At 47.5% G+C, this 15,845-nt stretch overlaps 3 non-coding genes across 3 annotated transcripts; all 3 read left to right on the plus strand.

The window, feature by feature from the left end:
• Nucleotides 1-6,884: 6,884 nt before the first annotated feature.
• Nucleotides 6,885-6,991, plus strand: LOC138568594 (U6 spliceosomal RNA). Its single transcript, XR_011302916.1, has one exon. It is a non-coding gene; the product is annotated as a U6 spliceosomal RNA (small nuclear RNA).
• A 2,441-nt stretch (nucleotides 6,992-9,432) lies between these two features.
• On the plus strand, nucleotides 9,433-9,539 carry LOC138568597 (U6 spliceosomal RNA). Its single transcript, XR_011302917.1, has one exon. It is a non-coding gene; the product is annotated as a U6 spliceosomal RNA (small nuclear RNA).
• A 5,414-nt stretch (nucleotides 9,540-14,953) lies between these two features.
• On the plus strand, nucleotides 14,954-15,060 carry LOC138568598 (U6 spliceosomal RNA). The gene has a single exon (XR_011302918.1). It is a non-coding gene; the product is annotated as a U6 spliceosomal RNA (small nuclear RNA).
• Nucleotides 15,061-15,845: the final 785 nt, after the last annotated feature.

A 15,845-nucleotide genomic window follows, 5' to 3' on the forward strand; every position in this document is an offset into this window, starting at 1 on the left:
GGGAACCAGCGCGAAAATTGGGAGTTCACCATCACTGAGGCTTTCGGGGTCGAGTAGACCGCTTTGATCGCTCGACGGAGGACTGGTCCGAGGCCTATATGCTTCAGCGTGGCTTCCAAGAAGTGCCACTCGACCCTGTCAAATGCTTTTTCCGCGTCGATTGAGAGCAATGTTGGCATGTCCGGAGATGTTCTTGATTCATGTATTAGATGGAGGGTCTTACGAGTGGAGTCAGCGCCTTGTCGACCCTGGATAAAGCCGACTTGGTCGTTGTGGATCATCGAGGGCATATGCGTCTCTAGACGGGCTGTGAGGATTCTTGTGTATATTTTGGCGTCGATGTTTAGCAGTGATATCGGACGATATGAGGCACAATGCCTCGGGTCCTTTCCTTCTTTGGGGATTACTGCTATCAGGGCCTCTGAGAAGGACGCGGGGGCTACTCCAGAATGAAGGATGTTATTAAAGAGTTCAACCATGAAGGGGAGGAGGGTACTTTGAAAGGTCTTATAAAATCCTGCCGTGTAACCGTCATTCCCAGGGGCTTTTCCTGTCGGGAGTCTTTTAATAGCGTCTTCAACTTCCTCTGCTGTAATGGGGGAGTCCAATGCCTGTGCAATATCGGCTGGGAGAGAAGGCATGTTAACCGCCGATAGGTATTCCGTAATTGCCTCCAGGCCGGGGGCATCTTGTGAGGTGTAGAGCTTCTCATAGAACGTGGCAAAGGCTTCGGGGATATTGGGGGGGCAGCGGACTCTGGGTGGTTCTTCTTCTTGTATAGCGGGCACCCACCTCTCGCGACGCTGGCCTCGGAGTCTGGTAGCGAGTAGTGCCCCCGCCTTATTACCGTGTTCATAGTGCCTCTGCTTTAGACATCGGAGTCGATGCTCAATGGCTCCAGTTTCGAGTTGGCGCAGTTCCTCCCTTTTGGCATTGGCTTGTTCTATCTTGTGTAGCCTCTCCGTAGTCGCGGTTTGTGCCAGTTGATCCAGTTGGGTGATTTCAGTCCGTAACCTATTCTCTATCAGTTGTCGTTCCCTTTTTTTGGCCGCACCTTCTCTGATGAGCACCCCTCTCCAGGTGGCTTTGCCCGCCTCCCAGACTGTGTTCGTGGAGATGTCACCTGTGTTATTTTCCTCAAAATAGTGGGTGATGTCCTGTTCGAGTTGTTCTCGAAAAGCCAAGTCTCTGAAAAGCGATTCATTGCAGCGCCATTTGACCGACCTCCGGGGGAGGGCCATCTGATCCAGTGTGACCGTCACCATATCGTGATCCGACCAGGTGACCGGAGATATATCGGTGTCTGTCATTGCCGTTGTGAGCGCAGGCGTTAGATATATATAGTCAATCCTGGAGTACGTGGCGTGTGGGGTCGAATAGAAGGTGTAGCCTGCGCGTGACGGGTTCCGGTGTCTCCAGGCATCTGTTAAGTTGTATACCTCCATCAAATCTGCCGCCCTCGAGTGTGCGCCGATGACTGGAGTGTTTGCAAGGGGGTCGCCAGCTTGTCTGTCGAGTTCCGGATCCATCCACGTATTGAGATCCCCACCCAGGATTACTTCGCCTTGTGCCTCAGTCATAACCTTAGGGATCGTTTGATGAAGAAACCGGGATTGGCCGGTGTTTGGTGCGTAGATGGATGCGAGCGTGACAGCGGTGCCTTGTATATTGCCCACCAGGACCATAGATCTTCCGCTCACGTCAGACCAGGATCTCATGAGCTCGAATTGTAAGGCCTTGTTGATCAGGATGCCCACCCCTGCCTTTTTTAGGGGGCCAGAACCCCAGTGTTCGGAGCCTAGTTTGGGATGTAACACTCTCCGTTCTTCTCCTCTGGAGTATCGAGTCTCTTGTAGAAAGAGGACGTCCAAGCCTGCCCTCTTGAATTCCCGCGATACAAGAGACCTCTTGGTGGGGGAGTTGAGGCCCTTGACGTTGAGAGTGCCGATTTTAAGGGTGCCGTACCTGTCACCTGCTACGTTACTTTTTGTGGTCATTGTTGCAAGTAGCGTGTTCATCGTGTGTGTCGCGTCGTCTTCGGAAGTTAGTTGCCACAGTGGAAGTACATCGATAAATGGTTCGTGCCTCACGAGGCATCGAATTTGCGATCAACCCACCCCCCTCCCCCTCCTTTCGGGTATTGTTCATCATACCCAGTGTTCTCGGTTCCAATCTAAGTACTACATCTTTCAACCCCATGTGAAACTGAGTCTCGAAGTGGATGGCGTCCGCGTTGGACCAGACGCACTCAGCCGGTCTTTCGGCGGACCGCCTGTGAGGGTTATAGCCTCGCAACCCCCTCCCCCCATGGTAGCGTATCATAGTTCTGAGCCCCCCTCCCCCCCCATTTGATTGCTGAACATCAATCACAGGATAACAAGCAACAAGAACAGTTATCTTAAGTATACAATAGAGAAAGAAAAGAAAATTCAACGATACGTGTGGGTACAATGGACGTCATTCGCTGGTCGATCTTCAGAAATGACAGTAGAAAGTGCACAATATAGGGTGTCCAGCGGGCCCATGACGTCGACCCACCACTGAGTACCAACTCCCTGGCCCATGGGTTCCGAGTAAGATTCTTCAGGGCAAGTGACGGGTGGGTGCCGTCTCATCCATTTACGTCCGGGGAGTCATTGGGACGTCTATATTTTCTTGCTCCCCTGACTTTATTCCGCTTCGGGCCCTGGGGTCTCCTTCTCTCTCCATCCCGTGCCGAGTCGTTCTGTGTTTCCTCCCGCGGGTCCGGGTCCAGGAGCTCCGCAATGCAGTTCCGAATGTCGTCTTCGGATCGGAGCGCTATTCGTCTGCCCTCGTGCTCAAAGTTGAGGGAGAAGGGGTATCCCCACCTGTACCTCGTGCCTCGGTCCGTGAGCCACTTCGTGAGGGGGCTACAGAGACGTCGTAGAGCCAGCGTGAGCGAGGAAAGATCTTGAAAGATAGTTATCTTGGCCCCGCTGAGGGTGAGGGAGTCCGCGGATCGAGCCTTCGTGAGAATCTTTGTTCTGTCTTGGTATCTATGGAACGTGGCAAGGACGGATCTCGGGCCCCCTGTTGGGCCACCGGCTCTGTGTACCCGCTCAATTGCGGGCTCGTCCACATTCTCATCGGCAACTAGTATCCTAATGATATCATTTATGGTGTGTCTAAGATCTGATTCCGTCTCACCCTCGCGCTCCGGGATCCCACAAAAGCGGAGGTTATTACGGCGCTCCCTGTTCTCTAAATCGTCAATTTTCAGTCGGATGTCTTCTTCTCTTCTCTCTATGTTGCTCATTCTGAGGTTCAGTTGGGTTTCCATTACATCAGTCGAGGCCTGGTTGTTTTCGACCCCCTCAAGCCTCTGTTCTATGTTATCGACCCGCTGGGTCATTCTATCGAGCTTGTCTCCTAAGTTTGCGCCCATGTTTCTGATCTCATTTAGGAGGGCGGCTATGTCCCCTTTGGTGGCCGCCGTACCCGCCTCGGGGTGCTCAGTCGCCATTGTTCCATCGTTATCGGGGTCCAGATCTGGGGAGATGTATGCAAACCTGGCGAGTTTGCTGCGGGTGCTCATACGGTGTGTGGGTGCGAGGAGGCACACGCCCCTATGATGGGGGCCTTTCCCTCAGCACCAGGGCCCGATTGCTTGTCGGCGTGAGGGACGGGAGCGTGACTCGGGTGTCCCAGGGAGCGGGGGTGGGAGACGGGAGGAGGCACACGCCCTGGGATCAGGGGCTCTACCCTCCGTTCGTACTGTTCGTCTCCGGTGGTGGCCTCTGGTTCAATATCCTCAGCCACTCGGGTTCCACTGTCCTGCGCCGGTGTGGCCTTTGGAGTCTGTCTGGATTGTGCCTGTGAACTTTCAGGGGCTAGGAGAGGCCCGGGTCAGGCTTGTAGGTGCGGGGCCCCGTCCGAAGTGTTGCCTGGCTGGTGAGGGAGTTCCGCGCCAAGCTCTGCAGCGCGGGGGGGACGATTCTCTGCTGGATGGGGGGTGGTAAGAGATTTCGCGTCCTGCAGGTCCGGGATGCCCCTCCGTTGACGGGGTGGGGTGGCGTTGCCGGCAGTCTCTGTACTCAGAAAAGGGGGAGCCCTCCGGGGGGCCCTGGAAAGCGCGCGTGTAGTGCGGGCGGGAGACACTCACCCGACCTGGCGATAGCCGGTCCGCGAGGTTCCCGAAAGCTCTCCTGCGATCTGGAGGGGGGGCAGCGGTCGACTGAGGTGATGCTTCGGAGTGCGGGAGGCCGAGTAGGCCGTACGCGAGTTCGCGCAACTTCGGCGCCCGAGGAAGTGCTGCGTAGGAGGCCCGAAGGGGGCGGCTCTTGTCGGGGCGATTTCGCAGGAGAAATCGCTCCGATTTTCGTCGGAGTTTCGCCCAGAAGTCGGGGGCCAGGTCCAGGGGGCTCCGTCCGTCGTTGTTGCTCGGGTGGGGGGGCCAAAAGTGGGGGCTCAAGGCACTTTTGGGGGTTAGGGGAGCGGAGCTCACACGGAGGAGTTCTGCATCCGTGCGCCCCCTGGCGGCCGATAAGTCTTTATTTTTTAATACATCTTTTTTAATGAAGATTGAAATTGTATGTTCATACATATTACACGACAACACAATACATTTTGTGCCAAATTCAACACTAATGCCTCGGGAGCCGTTTACTTGTGAGTCCTATTGACTGAATGAACAGCCCCACCACCTTCAATTTCTTGGCTTGTACTTTTAGAAGTGGCACGCTGCTTTTGTTTTTTTATCCCATTCTACCAAACTCGGTATTATCACTTTTCCCCCTTGTTGTGCACTCCAGCGTAAACTGCTTTAAGGTGCTATTTGCAAACATCGCTCTGAACTACAGCTTTACTTGCTTCTAGGCCTTAATCTTTAATTGTGGCTGAGCAGTGTACTCCGGATTTGGCTGCTTTTAGTTGGTTGATTCTTTTTTGATTTCTGTAACTTTCAAACAGTCCCATTGTGAATTACCATTGTCGCAATGTGCTGCAGTGCAGGGAAACTTAAAAGTAATGGTAGGGAGAGGACGAGGGAGAGGGAGGGGGGTTGTGGGTGGTGGAAAGGAGGGAGGGAGGGAGGGAGGAGAGAGAGACAGAGAGAGAGAAAACAAAGAAAATATGGTATTCGGGGGCTATGTGTTGGCATGGAAAAGATTTTAGGCTTTTAATCAAGTGGAAAGGGGCTCTGTGGCTGGTATCTCAGCCTGTTGATGCTTTGTTGAGTTGCTTGGAACATGCAAGGAAGGAGCCCTGAAGCACTCCCGACCAGGTTGCATGTCTCCAAGTTACTGAAATACCACAGACCTCCTCCCTGTGCCACAAAGTTCTGGGCACTGAGCTCTGCAGTTGTTTCCCACAGGTCGCCAAGTGCCCCAGATTTACTTTCTCATAGTTGCTAGTTACTGCTACCCCACCTCGACCACTATATTTTCCCCAGATACTTGCTACTGTGGAGTAAGCAGGGCTAAGAGAGAGGGAGAGGGGGTGTGCCTATGCAAATCATCTGCCAGTATGCTTCCTGGGAGGTCATTCCATCTCACAAGCTGACACCTGGGCAGTGGCAGGTAATTTGGAGAACAGACATATTCGGACAGGCCACAGAGCAAAGGCTGGGCCGTTGATTGAGGATCCATTTAGCCATGTCTCCCTAAGTTACCGAGGTCCAGAAAAATTCCACCCTCAGCTCTTATAGAGAGGTCCTTGGCCGATCGTGGCCGATCAGGGCAGTGAAGGGTCAGGGGTGACTGCACTGCCTCACTTTTTCACTGCTTTCTACAGCGGTAATGCCTTTGCAGAAGGGGCCTGTACAAGTGATGTTGTCCTGCGCTATGGGAAAGTGACATTTATCCACTGACATTAACCAAATTACTTGCGCTGTTCAACGCACATACATGCAGAGAAATAATTTTATATTTTTTGGGGAAGGTGTAGAGGGTTCTGCTGATGATTCTTTTAAGCTGTCTGCTACTCTTGCTTTTACATAGAGTCTTTCCTGCCCAGGAATGTTTTACGGCCTACTGTATGTCCCTCCCTTACAACGAAAAATCTGTTGAAAGCACAGGGGTACATAGGAATGGATCTGTTAAAAAATGAAACAGAAAGCCTGGAACATGTCGGAACTGGTAGTGTTTGGATTTAGCACATTTGACTGTGAGTCAGTTTATTGTATCAGTTGACCCACTGACCCCCTTACCTCCTGTGTAATACTTTTGCTCTCGGTAGGGTTGTCCAAAGTTCCCTTCTTAAAGTGGCTTTCTTATAAAAAATACTAGACCTGCTTTTTGTGGCACACAAGCCTCATATCCCGTTGCAGTTGATAAACTCACATCATCTCCCACCAGTACAAGCTGTAAAGGAATTCCAGGGCTTATCCAAACAAACTAGACGTGGGTCAAGGTTGAGCAATCCTTAAATCAGCAGCAAAGTTAAAATTGAAATCAGCCTCAGAATCTTTTAAAGGACGGTCCAACATCTGTTGCTTACAGGGCTCAATCGGACACCCTCTGGTGCTGACGCCTTACCCACCTCCTGTTCTTGCCTTGTCCTTGATACAGCCATGGGCCCACATACACTCAGAGGTACAGAGTTTTTCTCATGTCTATGGGTCTATTGTGATGCTCTCAGGCTTGCATCACCCAGCCATTGTGATGGGGAGGGGGTGAAATTTTTACAAGCACCCGGGAGCATTAATCTTTCTATCTTTAAATATAATTGGCATTAAACTAAAACCCTTAAGGACCAGATCAATACAGCAGCAAAGAATGCTTATTCATTGTTGTTTGCCTCTTCATTTCATACCACCCGATATCTAAATGGTGTTTGGACTTTCTGCCCTCTGACATAAGGACATTTGGAATGGCAAACCTTTGACCTGAGATCCTAATGAATGGTTTGATTGACTCTCCCTTTGCGCTTGCTTCTGCAACACATGTACTAATATTGGAATGATAATGGGAAAATTAAATTGGCCCCTGCTCTAAAGGATGACACGCACATTCGTAAAGCATTCACTATTTTTGGCACATGACAGGACAGAAACTTTCTTAATTTGCAAGTCTTTATTTTTTAATAGATCTTTTTTAATGAAGATTGAAATTGTATGTTCATTCATATTACACGACAACACAATACATTTTGCGCCAAATTCAACACTAATGCCTCAGGAGCCTTTTACTTGTGAATCCTCTTGACTGAATGAACAGCCACGTCCCCTTGAATTTCTTGACTTGTACTTTTAGAAGTGGCATGCTTCTTTTGTTTTTTTTATCCCATTCTACCAAACTCAGTATTATCACTTTCCCCCTTGTTCTGCACTCCAGCGTAAACTGCTTTGAGGTGATATTTGCAAAGATCGCTCTGAACTACAGCTTTACTTGCTTCTGGGCCTTAATCTTTAATTGGAGCTGAGCAGTGTACTCCGGACGTGGCTGCTTATAGTTGGTTGATTTCTTTTTTGATTTCTGTAACTTTCAAACAGTCCCATTGTGAAATACCATTGTCACAATGTGCTGCAGTGCATGAAAACTTAAAATTAATGGGAGGATTGAGGGAGAGGGAGAGGGGGAAGAGAGAGGGCGGGAGGGTGGGAAGGAGTGAGTGAGTGAGGGAGGGAGGGAGGGAAGGAGGGAGGGAGGAGAGAGACAGAGAGAGAGAAAACAAAGAAAATATGGTATTTGGTGGCTATGTATTTGCATGGAAAAGATTTTAGGCTTTTAATCAAGGGGAAAGGGGCTCTGTGGCTGGTATCTCAGCCTGTTGATGCTTTGTTGAGTTGCTTGGAACATGCAAGGAAGGAGACCTGAAGCACTCCCGACCAGGTTGCATGTCTCCAAGTTACTGAAATCCCACAGACCTCCTCCCTGTGCCACAAAGTTCTAGGCACTGAGCTCTGCAGTTGTTTCCCACAGGTCGCCAAGTGCCCCAGATTTACTTTCTCATAGTTGCTAGTTACTGCTACCCCACCTCGACCACTATATTTTCCCCAGATACTTGCTACTGTGGAGTAAGCAGGGCTAAGAGAGAGGGAGAGGGGGTGTGCCTATGCAAATCATCTGCCAGTATGCTTCCTGGGAGGTCATTCCATCTCACCAGCTGACACCTGGGCAGTGGCAGGTAATTTGGAGAACAGACATATACGGACAGGCCACAGAGCAAAGGCTGAGCCGTTGATTGAGGATCCCTCTAGCCATGTCTCCGTAAGTTACCGAGGTCCAGAAAATTCCACCCTCAGCTCTCATAGAGAGGTCCTTGGCCGATCGTGGCCGATCAGGGCCGTGAAGGGTCAGGGGTGACTGCACACTGCCTCACTTTTTCACTGCTTTCTACAGCGGTAATGCCTTTGCAGAAGGGGCCTGTACAAGTGATGTTGTCCTGCGCTATGGGAAAGTGACATTTATCCACTGACATTAACCAAATTACTTGCGCTGTTCAACGCACATACATGCAGAGAAATAATTTTATATTTTTTGGGGAAGGTGTAGAGGGTTCTGCTGATGATTCTTTTAAGCTGTCTGCTACTCTTGCTTTTACATAGAGTCTTTCCTGCCCAGGAATGTTTTACGGCCTACTGTATGTCCCTCCCTTACAACGAAAAATGTGTTGAAAGCACAGAGGTACATAGGAATGGATCTGTTAAAAAATGAAACAGAAAGCCTGGAACATGTCGGAACTGGTAGTGTTTGGACTTAGCACATTTGACTGTGAGTCAGTTTATTGTATCAGTTGACCCACTGACCCCCTTACCTCCTGTGTAATACTTTTGCTCTCGGTAGGGTTGTCCAAAGTTCCCTTCTTAAAGTGGCTTTCTTATAAAAAATACTAGACCTGCTTTTTGTGGCACACAAGCCTCATATCCCGTTGCAGTTGATAAACTCACATCATCTCCCACCAGTACAAGCTGTAAAGGAATTCCAGGGCTTATCCAAACAAACTAGACGTGGGTCAAGGTTGAGCAATCCTTAAATCAGCAGCAAAGTTCAAATTGAAATCAGCCTCAGAATCTTTTAAAGGACGGTCCAACATCTGTTGCTTACAGGGCTCAATCGGACACCCTCTGGTGCTGACGCCTTACCCACCTCCTGTTCTTGCCTTGTCCTTGATACAGCCATGGGCCCACATACACTCAGAGGTACAGAGTTTTTCTCATGTCTATGGGTCTATTGTGATGCTCTCAGGCTTGCATCACCCAGCCATTGTGATGGGGAGGGGGTGTCATTTTGCAAGCACCCTGGAGCATTAATCTTTCTATCTTTAAATATAATTGCCATTAAACTAAAACCCTTAAGGACCAGATCAATACAGCAGCAACGAATGCTTATTCATTGTTGTTTGCCTCTTCATTTCATACCACCCGATATCTAAATGGTGTTTGGACTTTCTGCCCTCTGACATAAGGACATTTGGAATGGCAAACCTTTGACCTGAGATCCTAATGAATGGTTTGATTGACTCTCCCTTTGCGCTTGCTTCTGCAACACATGTACTAATATTGGAATGATAATGGGAAAATTAAATTGGCCCCTGCTCTAAAGGATGACACGCACATTCGTAAAGCATTCACTATTTTTGGCACATGACAGGACAGAAACTTTCTTAATTTGCAAGTCTTTATTTTTTAATAGATCTTTTTTAATGAAGATTGAAATTGTATGTTCATTCATATTACACGACAACACAATACATTTTGCGCCAAATTCAACACTAATGCCTCAGGAGCCTTTTACTTGTGAATCCTCTTGACTGAATGAACAGCCACGTCCCCTTGAATTTCTTGACTTGTACATTTAGAAGTGGCATGCTTCTTTTGTTTTTTTTTATCCCATTCTACCAAACTCAGTATTATCACTTTCCCCCTTGTTCTGCACTCCAGCGTAAACTGCTTTGAGGTGATATTTGCAAAGATCGCTCTGAACTACAGCTTTACTTGCTTCTGGGCCTTAATCTTTAATTGGGGCTGAGCAGTGTACTCCGGACGTGGCTGCTTATAGTTGGTTGATTTCTTTTTTGATTTCTGTAACTTTCAAATAGTCCCATTGTGAAATACCATTGTCACAATGTGCTGCAGTGCATGAAAACTTAAAATTAATGGGAGGATTGAGGGAGAGGGAGAGGGGGGAAGAGAGAGGGCGGGAGGGTGTTAAGGAGTGAGTGAGTGAGGGAGGGAGGGAGGGAGGGAGGGAAGGAGGGAAGGAGGAGAGAGACAGAGAGAGAAAACAAAGAAAATATGGTATTTGGTGGCTATGTATTTGCATGGAAAAGATTTTAGGCTTTTAATCAAGGGGAAAGGGGCTCTGTGGCTGGTATCTCAGCCTGTTGATGCTTTGTTGAGTTGCTTGGAACATGCAAGTAAGGAGACCTGAAGCACTCCCGACCAGGTTGCATGTCTCCAAGTTACTGAAATCCCACAGACCTCCTCCCTGTGCCACAAAGTTCTGGGCACTGAGCTCTGCAGTTGTTTCCCACAGGTCGCCAAGTGCCCCAGATTTACTTTCTCATAGTTGCTAGTTACTGCTACCCCACCTCAACCACTATATTTCCCCCAGATACTTGCTACTGTGGAGTAAGCAGGGCTAAGAGAGAGGGAGAGGGGGTGTGCCTATGCAAAACATCTGCCAGTAAGCTTCCTGGGAGGTCATTCCATCTCACCAGCTGACACCTGGGCAGTGGCAGGTAATTTGGAGAACAGACATATTCGGACAGGCCACAGAGCAAAGGCTGGGCCGTTGATTGAGGATCCATTTAGCCATGTCTCCCTAAGTTACCGTGGTCCAGAAAAATTCCACCCTCAGCTCTTATAGAGAGGTCCTTGGCCGATCGTGGCCGATCAGGGCAGTGAAGGGTCAGGGGTGACTGCACACTGCCTCACTTTTTCACTGCTTTCTACAGCGGTAATGCCTTTGCAGAAGGGGCCTGTACAAGTGATGTTGTCCTGCGCTATGGGAAAGTGACATTTATCCACTGACATTAACCAAATTACTTGCGCTGTTCAATGCACATACATGCATAGAAATCATGTTATGTTTTTTTGGGGAAGGTCTAGAGGGTCCTGCTGATGATTTATTAAGCTGTCTGCTACTCTTGCTTTTACAGAGTCTTCCCTGCCCAGGCATGTTTAAGTCATACTGTATGTCCCTCCATTACAATGAAAACTCTGTTGAAAGCACAGAGGTACATAGGAATGGATCTGTTAAGAAATGAAACAAAAAGCCTGGAAAAATGTGGAAACGGGTAGGATTTGGACTTACAATTAACTAACAGTTAGATGTGCTATCCCTTGACCCACTGACCCCCTTTCCTTTTGTGTAATCCTTTTTTTCTCAGTAGGGTTTTCCAAAGTGGATTTCATATAAAAGATCCTAGACCTGCATTCTGTGGCACACATGCCTCATATCTCGTTGCTCTTGATAAACTCACATCATCTCTCACCAATATAAGCTGTAAAAGATTTTCAGGGCTTAGCCAAGCAAACTAGACGCGGGTCGAAGGTTGAGCAATCCTTTAATCAGCAGCAAAGTTAACATTGAAATCAGCCTCAGAATCTCTTAAAGGATGGTCCAATATCTGTTGCTGGCAGCGCGCAATGGGGCAGCCTGGGTGCTGACACCTTAAGCCATCTCCTGTTCTTGCCTTGTCCTTGATCCAGCCATGGGCCCACATACACTCAGAGGTACAGAGTGTTTCTCATGTCTATGGGTCTTCTGTGATGCTCTTACGCTTGCATCACACAGCCATCGTGATGGGGAGGGGGTGTCGATTTGCAAGCACCCTTGAGCATGAATCTTTTTATCTTTAAATATAATTGGCATTAAACCAAACCCTTTAGGACCAGATCAATACAGCAGCAAAGAATGCTGATGAATTGCTGTTTGCCGCTTAATCCCATAACATCCGACATCTAAATGGGGTTTGGTCAAATGTTTGCCATAACAAATGTCCTTATGTCAAAGAGCAGAAAGTCCAGAGGTCCTAATCAATGGTTTGGTTGGCTCTCCCTTTGCGCTTGCCTTAAGGCGTCAGCACCAGAGGCTGCCCGATTGCGCCCTGCAAGCAACCAGTGTTGGCCCATCCTTTAAGAGATTCTGAGGCTGATTTCAATGTTATTTTTGCTGCTGATTTAAGGATTGCTCAACCTTCAGCCCACGTCTAGTTTCCTTGGCTATGCCCTTGACATCTTTTACAGCTTGTATTGGTGGGAGATGATGTGAGTTTATCAAGAGCAACGGGATATGAGGCATGTGGGCCATAAAAAACAGGTCTAGGATCATTTTTATAAGAAAGTCTCTTTAAGTAGGGAACTTTGGACAACCCTGCTGAGAGCGAAAGGATTACACAAAAGGTAGGGGGGTCAGTGGGTCAAGGGATAGCACATCTGACTGTGAATCAGTTTATTGTAAGTCCAAATCCTACCTGTTTCAACATGTTTCCAGGCTTTTTGTTTCATTTCTTAACTGAACTTAACTTCCTATGTACCTCAGCAAAACATGTACTAATATTGGAATGAAAATGGGAAAATTGAATTGGCCCCTGCTTCAAAGGATGACACGCACATTCGTAAAGCATTCACTATTTTTGGCACACGACAGGACAGAAACTTTCTTAATCTGCAAGTCTTTATTTTTTAATACATCTTTTTTAATGAAGATTGAAATTGTATGTTCATACATATTACACGACAACACAATACATTTTGCGCCAAATTCAACACTAATGCCTCGGGAGCCGTTTACTTGTGAGTCCTATTGACTGAATGAACAGCCCCACCACCTTCAATTTCTTGACTTGTACTTTTAGAAGTGGCACGCTGCTTTTGTTTTTTTATCCCATTCTACCAAACTCGGTATTATCACTTTTCCCCCTTGTTGTGCACTCCAGCGTAAACTGCTTTAAGGTGCTATTTGCAAACATCGCTCTGAACTACCGCTTTACTTGCTTCTAGGCCTTAATCTTTAATTGTGGCTGAGCAGTGTACTCCGGATTTGGCTGCTTTTAGTTGGTTGATTCTTTTTTGATTTCTGTAACTTTCAAACAGTCCCATTGTGAATTACCATTGTCGCAATGTGCTGCAGTGCAGGGAAATTTAAAAGTAATGGTAGGGAGAGGACGAGGGAGAGGGAGGGGGGTTGTGGGTGGTGGAAGGGAGGGAGGGAGGGAGGAGAGAGAGACAGAGAGAGAGAAAACAAAGAAAATATGGTATTCGGGGGCTATGTGTTTGCATGGAAAAGATTTTAGGCTTTTAATCAAGTGGAAAGGGGGTCTGTGGCTGGTATCTCAGCCTGTTGATGCTTTGTTGAGTTGCTTGGAACATGCAAGGAAGGAGCCCTGAAGCACTCCCGACCAGGTTGCATGTCTCCAAGTTACTGAAATACCACAGACCTCCTCCCTGTGCCACAAAGTTCTGGGCACTGAGCTCTGCAGTTGTTTCCCACAGGTCGCCAAGTGCCCCAGATTTACTTTCTCATAGTTGCTAGTTACTGCTACCCCACCTCGACCACTATATTTTCCCCAGATACTTGCTACTGTGGAGTAAGCAGGGCTAAGAGAGAGGGAGAGGGGGTGTGCCTATGCAAATCATCTGCCAGTATGCTTCCTGGGAGGTCATTCCATCTCACAAGCTGACACCTGGGCAGTGGCAGGTAATTTGGAGAACAGACATATTCGGACAGGCCACAGAGCAAAGGCTGGGCCGTTGATTGAGGATCCATTTAGCCATGTCTCCCTAAGTTACCGAGGTCCAGAAAAATTCCACCCTCAGCTCTTATAGAGAGGTCCTTGGCCGATCGTGGCTGATCAGGGCAGTGAAGGGTCAGGGGTGACTGCACACTGCCTCACTTTTTCACTGCTTTCTACAGCGGTAATGCCTTTGCAGAAGGGGCCTGTACAAGTGATGTTGTCCTGCGCTATGGGAAAGTGACATTTATCCACTGACATTAACCAAATTACTTGCGCTGTTCAACGCACATACATGCAGAGAAATAATTTTATATTTTTTGGGGAAGGTGTAGAGGGTTCTGCTGATGATTCTTTTAAGCTGTCTGCTACTCTTGCTTTTACATAGAGTCTTTCCTGCCCAGGAATGTTTTACGGCCTACTGTATGTCCCTCCCTTACAACGAAAAATCTGTTGAAAGCACAGGGGTACATAGGAATGGATCTGTTAAAAAATGAAACAGAAAGCCTGGAACATGTCGGAACTGGTAGTGTTTGGATTTAGCACATTTGACTGTGAGTCAGTTTATTGTATCAGTTGACCCACTGACCCCCTTACCTCCTGTGTAATACTTTTGCTCTCGGTAGGGTTGTCCAAAGTTCCCTTCTTAAAGTGGCTTTCTTATAAAAAATACTAGACCTGCTTTTTGTGGCACACAAGCCTCATATCCCGTTGCAGTTGATAAACTCACATCATCTCCCACCAGTACAAGCTGTAAAGGAATTCCAGGGCTTATCCAAACAAACTAGACGTGGGTCAAGGTTGAGCAATCCTTAAATCAGCAGCAAAGTTAAAATTGAAATCAGCCTCAGAATCTTTTAAAGGACGGTCCAACATCTGTTGCTTACAGGGCTCAATCGGACACCCTCTGGTGCTGACGCCTTACCCACCTCCTGTTCTTGCCTTGTCCTTGATACAGCCATGGGCCCACATACACTCAGAGGTACAGAGTTTTTCTCATGTCTATGGGTCTATTGTGATGCTCTCAGGCTTGCATCACCCAGCCATTGTGATGGGGAGGGGGTGAAATTTTTACAAGCACCCGGGAGCATTAATCTTTCTATCTTTAAATATAATTGGCATTAAACTAAAACCCTTAAGGACCAGATCAATACAGCAGCAAAGAATGCTTATTCATTGTTGTTTGCCTCTTCATTTCATACCACCCGATATCTAAATGGTGTTTGGACTTTCTGCCCTCTGACATAAGGACATTTGGAATGGCAAACCTTTGACCTGAGATCCTAATGAATGGTTTGATTGACTCTCCCTTTGCGCTTGCTTCTGCAACACATGTACTAATATTGGAATGATAATGGGAAAATTAAATTGGCCCCTGCTCTAAAGGATGACACGCACATTCGTAAAGCATTCACTATTTTTGGCACATGACAGGACAGAAACTTTCTTAATTTGCAAGTCTTTATTTTTTAATAGATCTTTTTTAATGAAGATTGAAATTGTATGTTCATTCATATTACACGACAACACAATACATTTTGCGCCAAATTCAACACTAATGCCTCAGGAGCCTTTTACTTGTGAATCCTCTTGACTGAATGAACAGCCACGTCCCCTTGAATTTCTTGACTTGTACTTTTAGAAGTGGCATGCTTCTTTTGTTTTTTTTATCCCATTCTACCAAACTCAGTATTATCACTTTCCCCCTTGTTCTGCACTCCAGCGTAAACTGCTTTGAGGTGATATTTGCAAAGATCGCTCTGAACTACAGCTTTACTTGCTTCTGGGCCTTAATCTTTAATTGGAGCTGAGCAGTGTACTCCGGACGTGGCTGCTTATAGTTGGTTGATTTCTTTTTTGATTTCTGTAACTTTCAAACAGTCCCATTGTGAAATACCATTGTCACAATGTGCTGCAGTGCATGAAAACTTAAAATTAATGGGAGGATTGAGGGAGAGGGAGAGGGGGAAGAGAGAGGGCGGGAGGGTGGGAAGGAGTGAGTGAGTGAGGGAGGGAGGGAGGGAAGGAGGGAGGGAGGAGAGAGACAGAGAGAGAGAAAACAAAGAAAATATGGTATTTTGTGGCTATGTATTTGCATGGAAAAGATTTTAGGCTTTTAATCAAGGGGAAAGGGGCTCTGTGGCTGGTATCTCAGCCTGTTGATGCTTTGTTGAGTTGCTTGGAACATGCAAGGAAGGAGACCTGAA

This window comes from Ambystoma mexicanum, chromosome 2p (genome assembly GCF_040938575.1).
Source record: "Ambystoma mexicanum isolate Mex_15411 chromosome 2p, UKY_AmexF1_1, whole genome shotgun sequence".
Classification (NCBI taxonomy): domain Eukaryota; kingdom Metazoa; phylum Chordata; class Amphibia; order Caudata; family Ambystomatidae; genus Ambystoma; species Ambystoma mexicanum.